The following is a 15,292-nucleotide window of genomic DNA, read 5'->3' as shown; positions in this document are numbered from 1 at the left end:
CTTAAGTAGTTGAACATGTTATTACTCTAACCTCATGAAAGTGGCAAACTGACACGTTTTAATTTTCGACAAAAATAACTTTATATCGAAGGAGTGCCTTTTATTTGACGGCCTGCAAATAAATAAACAAAATCTGCGCATCTTCATACTAATAGTATGCAATAACAACGCCATATGAGATACAGGTTCTCTGGCCTACACTGCCCCCCTGTGGCGTCTTGGAGTGGTGTATCACCTCAAATGAATCAAGCCCATCTGAACAACATCACAATAGACCCATTTCCTGGCCGCGTCATGAAAAGTTGCACGCAGTTTCGAATCAGAATGGGCCATGTTTTACATTGAAGTGACCATGAACACATCCAACTTCAGATGCAACTCACGTAAGTTAATACACTTGTACCTGTATACGGCTTGAAAATGGCAGATTTGGGCACTAATAAGCGCCTAAATTGGAACACAGTGGCTGTAGAGTAACGTGCTATAAATTAAGTCAGAGCTCAGGCTCTACGCATCACAGCGCTGTATGGGTTTTGACCGACAGGCTTTCTGAATTTGAGCACCGCACGCAACAAGAAGTTGCCCCCATCCCTTCCGCTAATTGGGCAACTTTTGCTAATGTTTCGTTGTCTGACTGAGGGAAATGCTGTATATTAACACTCATGTTGTGTTCGTTTCATGTTAATTAAAGGGGTCGGTCCAAAATGACCGGCCTATTATAGCTGATTATGAATCCATAATAATCCATATATTATCACCTAATGTTGTGTTAGATCTTTTTATCAACTTAGGTTCTTGTGAACATTACACGTTTTGAACTTCTATTTGCTATTTATGGCCTGTAGGCCTCATTGACCTGAGCTCATACAACTCGTTTTTGAGTTTTAAAAAAGCATAATGTATGGATTATTTTGACTTTAACAAATACTCAGATGAAACACATTGTGCTATTTATCTCAGAATACTTTGTGTCAAAGTTTAAACATGGACTCTCTCCTTCTCATCAGGGTCGTGATCAAAGTTATGATCAAGAGCCTCACATAGAGTATATCGTTTGCTCATTGTGCTGCCACAGAATGGATTGTGAGCAAGACCTCAAAAAAGCTTTATATACCAGAGCTGCAGAAAAGTTCTATATATTATTGAAACAATGTTGCGATTGTTTGTGAGAATGCCAGCAGGTGTGGTTCCGTGGGGGAAAGGTTCTGTGGGGGTTGCCATGGAAGCCAAGAAGGGGTGTGTGTGTGTGTGTGTGTGTGTGCTCAAACAGGGGTCTGGGAGAGGAAGTGTGTCCATTTGATGAGTGGGCATGTGCCTGAACTAAATTGTATACACTAATTGTAGTCTCACCCATTAATTTGTAATGACCGGAACACCACAGATGTACAAAAGTTAAAATAAAACACCCAAAATGTAATGAAAATCATCAAAATGTGTTTTGTGTGTTCAGATGCCCTGTGTGGACAAAGTCATGGAACCTTATGACAATCGGATTAAATGAACTACATTTTTTCAGAGAGAAAACTTGTAAATCGGTCCAATTCGACCGGAACACAGCCGGAGGGTTAAGAGGACACGATGTCATTTAAACATTTAAAAGATGAGATGTTGAGGATTATAATAAATACCGCTTTGATGTCATACACGCGAGCCAAATACTCGTCCAAATGTGCAATTCCCATTTCTATATCATAAAACTCATGTTATATACAGTGTCAACGTTCATGATCAGTATGATTGATGTACAGTTTACCAGATGACATGGTGTCATAGCCTGGGTTCTCCTGAACAGAATGACCCTGTGTCTGTCTATCGTGAAGAACACGCACCAGAATGCCTCTCCTTTCTATGCTCACCAAAATTACAATTTGTTTCTCTGAATTTCTTTGTGAAAGCCTAACACCGTAATATTATATTTTATAACTTAGCTAGTCATGTTGGCAATGGAACAAGCTTTCAAATTGTCACGTCCTGACCTGAGTTCCTTTTTTATGTCCCTATTTTAGTTTGGTCAGGGTGTGAGTTGGGGTGGGCATTCTGTGTTGTTCTATGTTTTTGTATTTCTGTGTTTGGCCTGGTGTGGTTCCCAATCAGAGGCAGTTGTTTATCATTGTCTATGACTGAGAACCATACTTAGGCAGCTGTTTTCTCACTATGGTTGGTGGGTAGTTGTTTTCTGTCTTTGTATTAGTTTCCAGACGGGACTGTTTCGGTTGTTCTTTTTGTTTACTTTGTATTGTAGTGTTCAGTTCAGTTTTATAAAATGACGAACACTTACCACGCTGCATATTGGTCCGATCCTTCCTACTCCTCCTCAGAAGAGGAGGAAAACCATTACACAAATGATGCCCACCTGACCCAGATTGCGATTTGTAATGGGCTGTTTTCTCTATTGCGTAAACAAGAGCAGTAAATGTGTGATGGGGGGGGGGGGGGTGCAGGGTTGTGTTCCTAACAAAACATCTACTGTACAGCTAGGAGACCTCAAAAAAGCACCCAGAGACTATTCTTTAAGTCATAAAAGTGCATTGAAATTACACGGGCACACTTTGGAGAAGCGTGTGGCCACCTCTAACTAAAACCATTAGTCCTCTCACTCAAACCCTTGTCATTTGTTTGTCTTTTCTAGATATTGAAGTTGGGTTCACTTTAAGTTCTGAATTAAAGGTGAAAATACGTATTTTCCGGGCATTGAAATCAGGTTAATTTTCAGTTCTGAATGAAGTTGAAAAGATGTCATTTATAGACAGATGTTTGAGCCAAATCAAGGCTGGTCCAGACCGGACAAAATCTGAACCAAAAATAGACGCCTATGATTGGTTCAGATTTGATCCGGACTGGATCAAAAACCAATGTCCTTGGACATGCAAATCAAGGCCGGTCTGGACTGCACCAAAAAAAGGCATCCGGACAGGACAAAAAAAAGACATCAGTGTCAGTCCGTGCTAACTGAGGTATAGCCTACAGTGTCGCCTGAAATTGAATTTTAGGAATGCCCATCTATGTGGGAGGCCTAACCTTTTGTAAAACACCAAAAAAAGAAGACAAAAAAGGACGGCCGATCGGGTCAGGACCAAAAAAAGACATCTAAAAGACGGCGTGTAGTCTACCATGTTGGCCACAGTGGCATTTTATGAATGACCATCCATGTGGTAGGCCCACCGTTTGTAAAACAGGCTGTTGCCTTGGCTTTATTAGTCCTGATTCCTGTGACCTGATCAATTTGGCTATTAAAGCTCAGAAAATCAACTACATGAACCTATTTGCAATGTGTTTACACAGCGGGAAATGGAGCAGGATTTTCTCATTTTCACTATGATCAGCTTGTAAAAAAGGTACGGATACAAAACTTGAAACGACTGATCATGACAATTAAGCCCATGGGGTCCAAACTCCTGGACAGCGGTTATCAGTAGCCTGCTTGTCCATTCCATATGGTCCATTTCACTTTGACCTGTCCTGTTTTTAGGATATACTGTTTGTCAACATGTCCGCGCATTTTGTATTTGACTGGGCGCCATTTAGGTTAGGCGATTTGATCTGAGAAACCTTCACGATGTAGACGTTTCCGTCTCATCACATTGTCGTCCATTTCATCTCTAGCCTGTTGGCTACAGAACAGGCCACATACTCTTTGCTTTATTTTCCACATGATTTACGTTACATTTTTGTTGTTGTTGATGGAACGTTGTTAGGAGCAGCGATGCATCTCCCCAACAGCACTCTGGAGAGGCGCGCTGGGAATGGACAAGATAAATATGTTGCGTCCCTGACTCTGACAAAGCGGACACTGCTTATCAAAGCGGCATCATCGCTCACCTAAAAAGCCCAAGTGACACTGGTTGAGAGAATTTGTCATTGTTTTGGGGGCAGAATTATGTGTTGATGGAGGTGCATCCTGGTCAGTTTAACTCAGACAATCCTGCCATAGGCATCCGCCTAATCTTGCCTCAAGAGCAGGCCGGCCCTGGGCCTGAACATGGAATCAAATGACAAAACGGGTCACCCACCTGGTTTATACCTGCTGAGCGCTCTGGGTGTACTTGATGGATCCAGTGATCTGAAAAAGCAATTAAAACAGTATGTAAACCTCCTGTACAGTTCAAACTGCCAAGCCTTTGCAGTCCTCCGGCTGTGGTAACAGTGGACACATCAACAGATCATGTAGTAGCATCAAACAACCACTAGATGGAACTCTTGAACTACTCACATTTTTAGTAAGCGAGCGCTTTCTATTAGAGCCCAACCTCTGACAACACAGCACTGAATAGCCCCACACCACAGTAGGATAATTCAGTAAGTGCTCTATCCTGTTGAGAATGCACTGTAACAGACAGAGTTCACACGAAGGGTTGTGATGACGATCCGAAGTGGACACACTAGGAGGGTGAGCGTATGGACTCACTCACTGCTTGGACTCACTCACTCACTCACTGGGCTCACTGCTTGGTTTGTCAGTGGAGCTGCCTCTAAACCCAACCTGAAACTACAGGCCAGAAATGAACTAAGTACTGGACAGAATTACACTCTCCCCTTATCCAATATCAACAGAGTTACAGCCTACTCTGGCAGCCCACAGAACTCAAAGTCATAGTAACAATTGTAGGTGCAGGGAGCCTGGGCCGGCCAACAAAAACAATTGAACACTCCATGGGTATTGTTATGGTGACATGGTACCCTCACGCGTGTTCTAAGTGTGTGTGCATCTTATTCAAAACAGCTGAATTTAATTCAAGAGCACAGATGCTGCCTGCTGGACATCACAGAGACGCACTTCCTTCGACACATCACAACTTCCTCTACAGACAGCTGCAGGCATTCACAGCTCCAGAATAACGCTAACGCGGCCCTCCGTTCCTACATAGACCGACTACACGCCCTATTCCAAAACGGCAGCTTCACTTACAGCACAGCGGTTTGTGCCATGGTTCTGATGTTCAAGCAGTACGCACACTCTCGTGTTCTCCTGGCCTTTGTCAACATCAAAATGTACTAACTGTTTTACTTAAAACAGCCCTGAATCTCCTGTTTGCCTCGATTCATCGTAGATCATTCCAGGTCATTCCTCAAAATATTTCTTCAAGATAAAGCCATGGGAAGCGTTCTCACATGCATTGCACAGATAGCAATCTGCGGATAAGTGGTGATGAAGAAAAGGCCCTCTATAGCAAACTGCCCTGCTCTTTCCCCTGCTTCACCCTCCTATCTGCATGCAGGTCTCATCAAACTTTGACAGCTTAATCTGTTACTGGTGTCAGCTGCATCATTTCTCTCATAATACTAGAGACAGGGGAGAGGGGAGTAATCAGCCCATTCAACATCCAACCCGCCCCGAGGCTCTGGGTTTCTTGACCCCCCCTCCCCGCGCAAGGTTAGACCCCCACAACCTCCATAAAAATAAAAAATGTGGAATGCGTCAGCCAGACTTGCATCGATGATGGTCTTTCTGTGGTACCAGGGCATGTAGCCTATAGTCTTGCTTTAGGCATTTTATATTTATATTTTTGTCAATTAGCAGACACTCTTATCCAGAGAGACTTACAATAGTGAGTGCATACAGCAGTGAGTGCATACAGCAGTGAGTGCATACAGCAGTGAGTGCATACAGCAGTGAGTGCATACAGCAGTGAGTGCATACAGCAGTGAGTGCATACAGCAGTGAGTGCATACAGCAGTGAGTGCATACAGCAGTGAGTGCATATAGCAGTGAGTGCATATAGCAGTGAGTGCATACAGCAGTGAGTGCATACAGCAGTGAGTGCATACAGCAGTGAGTGCATACAGCAGTGAGTGCATACAGCAGTGAGTGCATACAGCAGTGAGTGCATACAGCAGTGAGTGCATACAGCAGTGAGTGCGTACTTTAACTATTGGATCAATATTTATTGGCAGGCCAATTTGGTGATTATTTTTCTCATGTTAAGCCTAACATTTCGCGAAGCTATACATGGTGTCGCAAAGCTGCCATGATTTAATGAAATGACTTGCTCAGTAATTAAAGTTAGAAATTCAAACATTGCAGATTGTATCTTTTTTTTAGATACAACAGCACACTAATATGTGTTGACTTGCTTGAGACCTTAAGAACAGGTCATCTCTTTCCGTAACGTGTTGAGGCCGGAAAATAAGGGGAAGGCGCGAGGCTCAATTAAAGACGTTACAGAACTGCTGTATTTGAATCACCACTCCCTTCTTCCCAGTTTCCCTGATGTTGCTATGGCAATCTAGCTGTTTTTACCATTCTGTCACTTCTGCGGAGAGATCGCTTTCTAAACTAAAACTCGGTCTGATATGTGCTTTTGAACCCCTGAGTAAACTCCACTCAATCCACTGGCACCCTCGGAGCCTTGACCACAGCATTTGTTCTCCCATATCCCCTTACCTTCAATCGATGATTTCTATTTCAAGGCCTGAGGCACTTTGATCAGTCAAAAAACAAATACTTAGCCTCCTGGTGCATATGGAAATGAAAAAGGTTTATGAATGACTCTTTTTGAGGATAAAAAGGGGCTGTGCCAGTGGCTCTGGTCAAAAGTAGTGCACTACAAAGGGGATAGGGTGCCATTTGGGACAAAACCCAGAGGGCTATGGGGCAGGTTGCTCAGGCAGAACCACATGTGCTGAGGGTAATTTGGTACACCAGTGATTCTATTTGATGTTTTATGGTGCCTGATGTTTAGGGTAATTTCCCTATGCAGAGAGAGAGACTGTGTGACAAGGGTTTGAAAACTCAGTGTGTTAAGACAGAGTATTGGTACAATTTACAGAGTCCATAGTGCATCTAATTGTCAAGGAAATATGACAAAAATAATAATAAAAGCACATTTTGTGGGAGCCACATGCAAATATTCCAGTCTTTCTTTAAAAAAAAGAAATCACCTCACTGAATCATGTAGAGAAAACAAACATTCCCACAATCTAATGATGACGTGCAGGTGCGTGTGACGATGGAGACAGGTGTGTGCCATAACGAGCAGTCTCATGACCTAGAGGCCGGAGAGAGAGCACACGCGACACACAGTCTCTTTCTGAGCGTGGACCTCGTTAAGGGCTGATAGAGCTATCATTGTCCACAACCAGACCACAGAATGAGAGTGAATGAGAGGAGGAATAACATTTTGGTAGGTAGAAGGTTGCTGTGAACAACGCACTTACATATTGTATTGTGTTGTGTGTGTATTGTGAGATGAAGAACCTATGTATCTTCCCCCTTCTTCCTAAGGGGAGTTCACTTCCGCCCTCGTCTGTTCACAACCCCTTGTCCTGTACGGCTCCCTCCCGCTCCAGGGCACTTGTCCAAACTCTTCCAGTTGTATGCCTCTTGAATGAGCAGGGCAAGCCCATCATCATATCAACACAACTCATGTATGGGAATCAAAACAAATTCCTGCCGTGCAATAGTGAGACGGAGCATGGAGCATGTGACCAGTGATGTTGACTCACTGTCAGAGTGCTTTGCTTTCGAAAAACAGTCCTGATGTTGAGGGGTCTGGGGTGGCTCTTTTAAACACGTGGGATTTAGTGTCTAAGGCCATTTCTATTTCGTTACATTGTTGTAATGAGCAATCTTTTCACTGTTAAATATTGGTGTGTGAAACTTGTGTGAGACTGTAGCCTATGTAATGTTATGTTAAGTTACAAGCAGAGTTGAAACATTAAAGAAATGCTCCGGTACTTTAGCGACTAAGAAAGCATCCTTTAAACCTCTCGCTTTGGGCTGAATATTTCAATGTGTAGTTTATACATGCATAATCTATGAGCAGAATTACTGTCGTACCTAAATTTGCCACAAAATCCCTAGTTTGAAAGCGTCTGTTTTCTTGAAGCTGTGCCGTGCCATTTTCCCTACATTTCCCCCCATTATGGCCAGCCCCCTAGCAATTTGAGTTCTCGCCAATGAGCTTCATTCAGCCCATCACATTTAAGTGACTGCTGGCAAGAGGTCTGCCCAGCGTTATCCAATGAGGTTGCAGGGCTCAATGGACACAGCAAAGAGAGAGAGAGCAACGATGTGGTGAACATATCTGTAAATATATGATGTAGTACGCAACTTCCAGGGACCATTTTTGGATCGTGAGTGCTACTTTCAGAACTACTGGCTAAAAAGTATACTAGAATCTCTTTAAGGGGCAATCTGCAGTTTAAGGGGTCACCCAAAACCTCTGAGGGATGGGACTGGTAAAAATGTGAGCTTTGGATGCAGGGACTGCCCATCTGTGATCAAAATGATAGTTTAAACCATGTTTTAAGGCTATACACAGGCACAGTGGTCTGCACTGCATCTTAGAGCTAGAGGTGTCACTACAGACACCCTGGTTCGAATCCAGGCTGCATCACAACCGGCCGTGATTGGGAGTCCCATAGGGCGGTGCACAATTGGCTCCGTGGTTATCCGGGTTTGGCTGGTGTAGGCCATCATTGTAAATAACAATTTGTTCTTAACGGACTTGCCTAGTTAAAGGTAAAATATATGTTTTTTAAAATAGTGTTTGTTTTTCAACTACATTGTTTACAAACAAAGGAGTAAAACAAGCTTTTATTTTGGGTTCTGTTTGGGTAAGATAATTGAACTAGGCTCACAAGCTTCCCACAATAAGTTGGGTGAATTTTGGCCCATTCCTCCTGACAGAGCTGGTGTAACTGAGTCAGGTTTGTAGACCTCGTTGATCTCACACGCTTTTTAAGTTCTGCCCACACATTTTCTATAGGATTGAGGTCAGGGCTTTGTGATGGCCATTCCAATACCTTGCCTTTGTTGTCCTTAAGCCATTTTGCCACAACTTTGGAAGTATGCTTGGGGTCATTGGCCATTTGGAAGACCCATTTGCAACCAAGCTTTAACTTCCTGACTGATGTCTTAAGATGTTGCTTCAATATATCCACATAATTTCCCCCCCTCATGATGCCATCTATTTTGTGAAGTGCACCAGTCCCTCCTGCAGCAAAGCACCCCCACAACATGATGCTGTCACCTCCGTGCTTACAAGCCTCCCCCTTTTTCCTCCAAACATAACGATGGTCATTATGGCCAAACATTTCTATTTTTGTTTCATCAGACCAGAGGACATTTCTCCAAAAAGTATGACCTTTGTCCCCATGTGCAGTTGAAAACCGTAGTCTGGATTTTTTTATGGCGGTTTTGGATCAGTGGCTTCTTCCTTGCTGAGCGGCCTTTCAGGTTATGTCGATATAGGACTTGTTTTATTGTGGATATAGATACTTTTGTACCGGTTTCCTCCAGCATCTTCACAAGGTCCTTTGCTGTTGTTCTGGGATTGATTTGCACTTTTCCCTGTCACGCTCTGACCTTAGATATCTTTGTTTTTCTATATATTTTGGTTAGGTCAGGGTGTGACTAGGGTGGGTACTCTAGTTTTTGTATGTCTAGGGGTTTTGTATGTCTATGTTGGCCTGATATGGTTCCCAATCAGAGACAGCTGTTTATTGTTGTCTCTGATTGGGGATCATATTTAGGTAGCCATTTACCTCATTTGTGTTGTGGGATCTTGTCTATGTGCACATCAGTAGCTTCACGTTTCGTTTTATTTTTTATGTTTTGTTAGGTGAGCTTCAGTTTAAAAATATGTGGAACACTACTCACGCTGCGCCTTGGTCTCATCATTATGACATACGTGACATTCGCACCAAAGTACGTTCATCTCTAGGAGACAGAACGTGTCTCCTTCCTGAGTGGTATGACGGCTCAGGTACCATGGTCCCATGGTGTTTATACTTGCATACTATTGTTTGTACAGATGAACGTGGTACCGCCAGGTGTTTGGAAATTGCTCCTAAGGATGAACCAGACTTGTGAAAGTCTACACATTTTCTGAGGTCTTGGCTGATTTGTTTTTGATTTTCCCATGATGTCAAGCAAAGAGGCACTGAGTTTGAAGGTAGGCCTTGCAAAACATCCACACCTCCAATTAAATCAAATGATGTCAATTAGCGTATTAAAAGCATCTAAAGCCATGACATCACTTTCTGGAATTTTCGAAGCTGTTTAAAGGCACAGCCAACTTAGTGTAAACTTCTGACCCACTGGAATAGTGATACAGTGATTTATAATTGAAATAATCTGTCTGTAAACAATTGTTGGAAACATTACTTGTGTCATGCGCAAAGTAGATGTCCTAACTGATTTGCCAAAAGTATAGTTTGTTAACAAGAGTGGTTGAAAAGAGTTTTAATGACTCCAACCTAAGTGTATGTAAACTTCCGACTATATATGTATATTCTGGAAATTCTACATCTGAAATACTGCATTGCTGCCACAGTAAAAAACGAAATATATCTGTTTTATTGTCACATACTTTATTATTATTTTTTTACACTAGATAGGTCAGGAGAAATGTGTTGTTTTATAGGGTCAGCCATAGTAGTATAGCGCCTCTGGAGAAAATTAGGGTTAAGTTCCTTGCTAAAGGGCACAACAGATGTTTCACCTTGTCGGCTCGGGTATTCAAACCAGCGACTTTTCGGTTACTAGCCTAACGCTCAAAAGGTCGCAAAGTTCAAGGGGGCCGAATACTTTCGCAAGGCACTGTACATATCCGACTGTACATACGATACATGCCGGATCGATTGTTCATACACTAACGGAAATCTGTAATTTAAACAGTCCTTTTGAGTATTATCAACAGTAAAACACTGAAATGTTTTACTGCAGCTTACTGTAAATTATGGTGGGAAAATGTTGTGGATGGGGAAAGAATTGCTGTATTTCCAATGGTACTGTAATCAACCCCACAGATTACAGTGCCGTACAGTATTTTTGTAGCGCCAAAACCCTTTTGACCACTAGCAGGTACATGGTATTGTTGTTTCTGTCTCATTAACATATTTTGAGGTGTGCCTTGTAAGGAGCTATATTTGTTGCACCCGTGAGTGAGAATGCTGTACCAATTTAACTCCTATGTAGTTATAGTGCCCCATCAGTTTGTTTAGGGGACATAATGTGTCACGACTTCCACTGAAGTCGGCTCCTCTCCTTGTTCGGGGACGGCGTTCAGTGATCAACGTCGCCGGCTTTCTAGTCATCGCCGCTCCATTTTTCATATATCCATTTGTCTTGTCTGGTTTTCATACACATCTGGTTTTTCATTTCCCCAATCAATCTAATCGTATTTAAGGTTGGTGGAGGTTTACGCCCGTGCATTGACTATCGAGGTCTCAATCAAATCACGGTGGGGTACAGTTATCGCTACGGCGACTGAGTCAATGCATGAGGCGCACTTCTTCACGAAACTGGATCTCAGGAGCAAGTATAACCTGGTGCATATCTGGGAGGGAGACGAGTGGAAGACGGCGTTCAGTACCACCACGGGGCATTATGATTACCTCGTCATGCCGTACGGGTTGATGAATGCTCCATCAGTTTTCCAATCCTTTGTAGACGAGATTTTCAGGGACCTGCACGGGCAGGGTGTAGTGGTGTATATCGATGATATTCTGATATACTCCGCTGCACGCGCCGAGCATGTGTCCGTGGTGCGCAAGGTACTTGGACAACTGTTGGAGCATGACCTGTATGTCAAGGCTGAGAAATGCCTGTTCTTTCAACAGGCCGTCTCCTTCCTAGGGTATCACATTTCCACATCAGGGGTGGAGATTGAGAGTGACCGCATTTCAGCCGTGTGTAATTGGCCAACTCCCACCACGGTAAATGAGGTGAAGCAATTTTTAGGGTTTACCAATTACTACCGGAGATTTATCCGGGGTTATGGCCAGGTTGCTGCGCCCATTACCTCACTGCTGTAAGGTTGCGGTGGTCGGCTGAGGCAGACATGGCCTTTCGGCAGTTAAGGGCTCTGTTAACCTCGGCTCCAGTGCTGGCCCATCCGGATCCCTCTTTGGCTTTCATAGTGGAGGTGGACACGTCCGAGGCTGGGATAGGAGCTGTGCTCTCACAGCGCTCGGGCACGCCACCGAAACTCCGCCCCTGTGCTTTCTTCTCGATGAAGCTCAGTCCAGCGGAGCGTAACTATGATGTGGGGGACCGGGAGTTGTTGGTTGTGGTTAAAGAGTTGAAAGCGTGGAGACATTGGCTTGAGGGGGCTAAACACCCTTTCCTCATCTGGACTGACCACCGCAACCTGGAGTACATCCGGGCAGCGAGGAGACAATCCTAAGAAGGCAGACGCACTGTCCAGACTGTATGACACAGAGGAGCGGCCCATGGATCAGACTCCCATACTCCTGGCCTCCTGCCTGGTAGCGCCGGTCGTGTAGGATCTGGATGCAGACATTGAGCAGGCGTTGCGTACAGAGCCCACTCCCCTCCAGTGTCCCGTCGGGCGTCTGTATGTTCCGTCTGCTGTCCATGACCAGTTGATCTCTTGGGCCCATACGTCACCCTCCTCTGGTCATCCGGGGATTGGTCGGACGGTGTGCTGTCTGACTGGGAAGTACTGGTGGCCCACTTTGGCAAAGGACGTGAGGGTTTATGTTTCCTCCTGATGGGTGTGCGCTCAGTGTATGGCTCCGAGACACCTGCCCAGAGGTAAGTTACATCCCTTACGCGTTCCACAACGACCTTGGTCACATTTGTCAGTGGATTTCTTAACAGATCTTCCTCTCTCACGGGAATACTACGATCCTGGTCGTTGTGGTTTTTCTAAGTTCTGTCATGTCCTCCCTCTACCTGGTCTCCCTACTGCCCTACAGACTGTGGAGGCCCTGTTTAAATGTCTTCCGGCACTACGGGGTGCCTGAGGATATAGTGTCGGATCGGGGTCCCCAGTTTACGTCGAGAGTTTGGAGAGCGTTTATGGAACATCTGGGTGTCTCGATCAGCCTTACCTCGGGTTTTCACCCCGAAAGTAACGAGCAGGTAGAGAGAGTCAACCAGGATGTGGGCAGGTTTCTGCGGTCCTATTGCCAGGACCGGCCGGGGGAGTGGGCAGCGTTCGTGCCCTGGGCCGAGATGGCACAGAACTCGCTTCGCCACTCCTCCACTAACCTCTCCCCCTTTCAGTGTGTATTGGGGTACCAGCCGGTTCTGGCACCATGGCATCAGGGTCAGACCGATACTCCTGCGGTGGACGACTGGTTTAGGCGCGTGGAGGAGACATGGGAGGCCGTTCGTGTCCATCTCCAGCGAGTCGCGCGTCGTCAGAAAACCAGCGTGGACCGTCACCGCAGTGAGACCCCTGTGTTTGCACCGGGGGTCTGGTTCTTGACCCGTAACCTGCCCCTCCGCCTGCCCTGCCGGAAGCTGGGTCCGCGGTTTGTGGGGCCATTTAAAGTCCTGAGGAGGATGAACAAGGTATGTTAGAGATTACAACTTCCCTCTTATTATAGTATTAACCCCTCGTTCCATGTCTCTCCTCAGGCCGGTGGTGGCTGGTCCACTCCAGGAATCTGAGGTGCGGGAGGTCCCTCCACCCCCTTTAGACATCAAGGAGGCCCCAGCGTACACCGTTCGTTCCATCCTGGATTCGAGGCGTCGGGTGGGGGGCCTTCAGTATCTCGTGGAGTGGGAGGGGTACGGGGTTCCAGTTGCAGATATTTTGGATCCCAACATACTGCAGGTCGTGCTGGGTTCCAGTTGCAGATATTTTGGATCCCAAACTACTGCGGGTCGTGCTGGGTTCCAGTTGCAGATATTTTGCATATTTTGGATCCCAAACTACTGCGGGTCGTGCGGGGTTCCAGTTGTACTGTCACGACTTCCACTGAAGTCGGCTCCTCTCCTTGTTCGGGGGCGGCGTTCAGTGATCAACGTCACCGGCTTTCTAGTCATCGCCGCTCCATTTTTCATATATCCATTAGTCTTGTCTGGTTTTCATACACACCTGGTTTTCATTTCCCCAATCAATCTAATTGTATTTAACCCTCTGTTTCCCATCATGTTTTGTGTGTAATTGTTTTCTTTATTGTTTTCTTTATTGTTTCGTGTTGAGCGTTTTTGTTGTGCTCCCGTTTTGGAACTTTAATAAAGTGCACTTTATTTATCATACTCTGCTCTCCTGCACCTGACTTCGCCTTTAGACACACCTTGACATAATGGAGTGGCAGCAAGTCTTAAACCTTAAATGGCTGAGCATTTTCCCCATGTCATTTTGTTCTATTTTGCCCTGTAGTTGCTGCAAGTTTGGAATCCTTCATTAAGGCCTCTAGAAGTGCCACCAAATATTCTTGACTATGGTGTAATGTGTAAACACTTTACCTAGCAGTCAACCTTCTTGCACCAATCGCTTGTAATTACAGTAAAATACTGTGAAATACAAACCCTTCTCTCAATGAATTTCATTCATCCATTCCGATTAAGGTAGCATTTACTTTTTTTACAGTATAATACAGTCAATGTTACAGTATTGTACTGTGGGTCATTACACAGTACTTGTTTTGATACCCTATTTATATTACAGAAGATGTACTGTAATATGAAATACAACATTTTACTTGCCACCTAGCTGCCTGTAAACTACTGTGAAAATCATGATAACCCCTTTAGTGTAGGATAACATCCGTTTCAAGGCAACACAGTAAGGGTGATGCCTGCCCTGCACACTATATCTCTATAGTACACAGATCAGCATGTTCCTATCAGGGTGGGGCCCACGAGGTCAGATGGTGCTTCTCCTGGTTTCTCTGCATTTAATCTGTTTTCCAAAATCATTTCCAAGAGGGGAGATTAAGAATCAGGGGATTATATTACTGGGCCTACTGTATGAAGGATGAACACCTGCAGTGGGGGATGGCAAAAGAAAATAATCCACACCGAAATCAATCATTTGCCCTGAAGATATAATAGAGGAGATCCAAGAGAGAGGATGCTCGCCCCACTGCATCAGAATGCCTTAACATCCTGGTTGCTCATATTTATATGATGAGGTGGAAAACAGTGTGGCCAATAGCCATCACTCCTAATCTGTGATACCCGGAATAATGAATAGAGTGGGAACTGAAAGCATGGTAAACCTTTTTTATTCAACTTCCCAGAGCTATTTTACACAACGCCAGAAAAACCTCACTGACAGGCCTCTGAATTGATGTTAATGTCACCTTTCTGTGTTTATATCCTTTCTGTATTCTTGTGATGTTTCCTCTCGGAGTTCACCAACCATCGGGGTAAAAACAAGTCCTACAGGGGGCAGGGAGTACAGTACACATTCTTCTTCACCTCACAGCTGGTGGAGATGTTTTACCTTTAACAGTTTACTGCAGCGGGCTACATAAGGGCCACACGGAGTGATTCTCGGTAGTCTTAAACAAATCTACTTTGAAACAAAGGTATAAACCTCACACACATATGGTTATGGGTTTAAAAGCCTGTACCATGTCAGAT

General features: G+C 44.5%; 1 protein-coding gene and 1 long non-coding RNA gene across 5 annotated transcripts in view; one reads left to right on the top strand and one right to left on the bottom strand.

Annotated features, from left to right (window-relative positions):
- The window catches only part of LOC135542517 (double-stranded RNA-specific editase 1-like), a 66,810-nt gene that overhangs the window by 25,895 nt on the left and 25,623 nt on the right, over positions 1 to 15,292 (bottom strand). For 3 of the 4 annotated variants that reach the window (XM_064969535.1, XM_064969539.1, XM_064969537.1), the window contains exon 3: positions 4,011 to 4,060. The exons of the other annotated variant lie outside the window; for it this stretch is intronic. The gene's annotated coding sequence lies outside the window, so the exon portion shown is untranslated. The remainder of the gene's footprint in view (positions 1 to 4,010; positions 4,061 to 15,292) is intronic. 4 annotated transcript variants of the gene reach the window in all.
- LOC135542518 (uncharacterized) lies at positions 297 to 13,960 on the top strand. The gene is made up of 2 exons (XR_010456105.1): positions 297 to 383; positions 13,334 to 13,960. It is a non-coding gene; the product is annotated as an uncharacterized LOC135542518 (long non-coding RNA).

The sequence above is a fragment of the Oncorhynchus masou genome, chromosome 6 (genome assembly GCF_036934945.1).
Source record: "Oncorhynchus masou masou isolate Uvic2021 chromosome 6, UVic_Omas_1.1, whole genome shotgun sequence".
NCBI lineage: Eukaryota > Metazoa > Chordata > Actinopteri > Salmoniformes > Salmonidae > Oncorhynchus > Oncorhynchus masou.
The sequence above is the reverse complement of the archived record's forward strand: the minus strand, read 5'-3'. Positions and strand labels throughout refer to the sequence as shown.